A 3,705-nucleotide genomic window follows, 5' to 3' on the forward strand; every position below is an offset into this window, starting at 1 on the left:
GGTCTGCAGAGACCGACCAGGGCTGCCGCCCAACCGACTATTCACCCTTTTTGGCGGGAATTTATTCCCTTTTTGCCCATTTTTCGGGTTTTTGGTCGGGCTTCAAAAGCGGCTGCCCGAGGCCTGGCAGAGGCCGGGGCATGGTCCCCGATCGCGCCAGGCGGCTCGCGCGACGCGATTAGGCCCCGAAAGGAGTCGGGAAATCGGCAGACCTGCCCGCGTTCAGCCCGGGGGAGGCGGGGGGCAGGTCGGTTCGGCTCAAATCATTAACCAAAGCCGAGACTTGGTCTCGCTGGCGCAACCGAAGTGCCAGGCTGGATAACTCATTAACCAGAAGGCGGCTGGAGGCAGGCAGGGCTGATGGCTGAGGCCGGGTGGAGGCCACCCGCGGCCGGGAAAGTCAAAAGTCCGTTGTGTGGAAGTTATGAGGTCAGATTCGGCCGCCTTACCGGGCCTTCGGTGATGGTTTCCGCTTGGGCAAGCGAGTCGGCCCGGCAAAGTGGCCACTTGCATTTTCTGGCAAGTGTCTGCGAACAACGTTAATGAGTTGAACCTCGGCAATAGTCGGAAGTCCCGATGAAGAAATGAAAATGCCCCTTTTGCGGGGATTTGGATGCTCATGGGCGGCAGCAGGTGGCCCGACGCCCCGCCAACTTGACACTTGTCATTTCTGTCCTTGGGGGTTGGCCGGGGTATCTGCACAGAGGTAGGAGGTGGCAGAATCGAGACTTGGTGATTTTCCAAAAAACGTCTCGAGCCTCCAGGTCTGCAGAGACCGACCAGGGCTGCCGCCCAACCCGACTATTCACCCTTTTTGGGCGGGAATTTATTCCCTTTTTGCCCTTTTTTCGGGTTTTTGGTCGGGCTTCAAAAGCGGCTGCCCGAGGCCTGGCAGAGGCCGGGGCATGGGCCCCGATCGCGCCAGGCGGCTCGCGCGACCCGATTAGGCCCGAAGGAGTCGGGAAATCGGCAGACCTGCCCGAGTTCAGCCCCGCGGTGGCGGGGGGCAGGTCGGTTCGGCTCAAATCAATAACCAAAGCCGAGACTTGGTCTCGCTGGCGCAACCGAAGTGCCAGGCTGGATAACTCATTAACCAGAAGGCGGCTGGAGGCAGGCAGGGCTGATGGCTGAGGCCGGGTGGAGGCCACCCGCGGCGGGAAAGTCAAAAGTCCCGTTGTGTGGAAGTCTATGAGGTCAGATTCGGCCGCCTTACCGGGCCTTCGGTTGATGGTTTCCCGCTTGGGCAAGCGAGTCGGCCGGCAAAGTGGCCACTTGCATTTTCTGGCAAGTGTCTGCGAACAACGTAATGAGTTGAACCTTGGAAATTGCCGGAAGTCCCGGATGAAGAAATGAAAATGCCCCTTTTGCGGGGATTGGATGCTCATGGCCGGCAGCAGGTGGCCCGACGCCCCGCCAACTTGACACTTGTCATTTCTGTCCTTGGGGGTTGGCCGGGTATCTGCACAGAGGTAGGAGGTGGCAGAATCGAGACTTGGTGAGTTTTCCAAACAAACGTCTCGAGCCTCCAGGTCTGCAGAGACCGACCAGGGCTGCCGCCCAACCGACTATTCACCCTTTTTGGGCGGGAATTTATTCCCTTTTTGCCCATTTTTCGGGTTTTTGGTCGGGCTTCAAAAGCGGCTGCCCGAGCCTGGCAGAGGCCGGGCATGGTCCCCGATCGCGCCAGGCGGCTCGCGCGACGCGATTAGGCCCCGAAAGGAGTCGGAAATCGGCAGACCTGCCCGAGTTCAGCCCGGGGGAGGCGGGGGGCAGGTCGGTTCGGCTCAAATCATTAACCAAAGGCCGAGACTTGGTCTCGCTGGCGCAACCGAAGTGCCAGGCTGGATAACTCATTAACCAGAAGGCGGCTGGAGGCAGGCAGGGCTGATGGCTGAGGCCGGGTGGAGGCCACCCGCGGCCGGAAAGTCAAAGTCCCGTTGTGTGGAAGTCTATGAGGTCAGATTCGGCCGCCTTACCGGGCCTTCGGTTGATGGTTTCCCGCTTGGGCAAGCGAGTCGGCCCGGCAAAGTGGCACTTGCATTTTCTGGCAAGTGTCTGCGAACAACGTTAATGAGTTGAACCTCGGCAATTGTCGGAAGTCCCGATGAAGAAATGAAAATGCCCCTTTTGCGGGGATTTGGATGCTCATGGCCGGCAGCAGGTGGCCCGACGCCCGCCCAACTTGACACTTGTCATTTCTGTCCTTGGGGGTTGGCGGGGTATCTGCACAGAGGTAGGAGGTGGCAGAATCGAGACTTGGTGAGTTTTCCAAACAAACGTCTCGAGCCTCCAGGTCTGCAGAGACCGACCAGGGCTGCCGCCCAACCGACTATTCACCCTTTTTGGGCGGGAATTTATTCCCTTTTGCCCATTTTTCGGGTTTTTGGTCGGGCTTCAAAAGCGGCTGCCCGAGGACTGGCAGAGGCCGGGGCATGGGCCCCGATCGCGCCAGGCGGCTCGCGCGACCCGATTAGGCCCCGAAAGGAGTCGGGAAATCGGCAGACCTGCCCGAGTTCAGCCCGCGGTGGCGGGGGGCAGGTCGGTTCGGCTCAAATCATTAACCAAAGCCGAGACTTGGTCTCGCTGGCGCAACCGAAGTGCCAGGCTGGATAACTCATTAACCAGAAGGCGGCTGGAGGCAGGCAGGGCTGATGGCTGAGGCCGGGTGGAGGCCACCCGCGGCCGGGAAAGTCAAAAGTCCCGTTGTGTGGAAGTCTATGAGGTCAGATTCGGCCGCCTTACCGGGCCTTCGGTTGATGGTTTCCCGCTTGGGCAAGCGAGTCGGCCCGGCAAAGTGGCCACTTGCATTTTCTGGCAAGTGTCTGCGAACAACGTTAATGAGTTGAACCTTGGAAATTGCCGGAAGTCCCGATGAAGAAATGAAAATGCCCCTTTTGCGGGGATTTGGATGCTCATGGCCGGCAGCAGGTGGCCCGACGCCCCGCCAACTTGACACTTGTCATTTCTGTCCTTGGGGGTTGGCGGGGTATCTGCACAGAGGTAGGAGGTGGCAGAATCGAGACTTGGTGAGTTTTCCAAACAAACGTCTCGAGCCTCCAGGTCTGCAGAGACCGACCAGGGCTGCCGCCCAACCGACTATTCACCCTTTTTGGGCGGGAATTTATTCCCTTTTTGCCCATTTTTCGGGTTTTTGGTCGGGCTTCAAAAGCGGCTGCCCGAGGCCTGGCAGAGGCCGGGGCATGGGCCCCGATCGCGCCAGGCGGCTCGCGCGACCCGATTAGGCCCCGAAAGGAGTCGGGAAATCGGCAGACCTGCCCGAGTTCAGCCCGCGGTGGCGGGGGGCAGGTCGGTTCGGCTCAAATCATTAACCAAAGCCGAGACTTGGTCTCGCTGGCGCAACCGAAGTGCCAGGCTGGATAACTCATTAACCAGAAGGCGGCTGGAGGCAGGCAGGGCTGATGGCTGAGGCCGGGTGGAGGCCACCCGCGGCCGGGAAAGTCAAAAGTCCCGTTGTGTGGAAGTCTATGAGGTCAGATTCGGCCGCCTTACCGGGCCTGCGGTTGATGGTTTCCCGCTTGGGCAAGCGAGTCGGCCCGGCAAAGTGGCCACTTGCATTTTCTGGCAAGTGTCTGCGAACAACGTTAATGAGTTGAACCTTGGAAATTGCCGGAAGTCCCGATGAAGAAATGAAAATGCCCCTTCTGCGGGGATTTGGATGCTCATGGCCGGCAGCAGGTGGCCCGA

Source organism: Pristiophorus japonicus, unplaced genomic scaffold (assembly GCF_044704955.1).
Source record: "Pristiophorus japonicus isolate sPriJap1 unplaced genomic scaffold, sPriJap1.hap1 HAP1_SCAFFOLD_1765, whole genome shotgun sequence".
In the NCBI taxonomy this organism is placed as follows: domain Eukaryota; kingdom Metazoa; phylum Chordata; class Chondrichthyes; family Pristiophoridae; genus Pristiophorus; species Pristiophorus japonicus.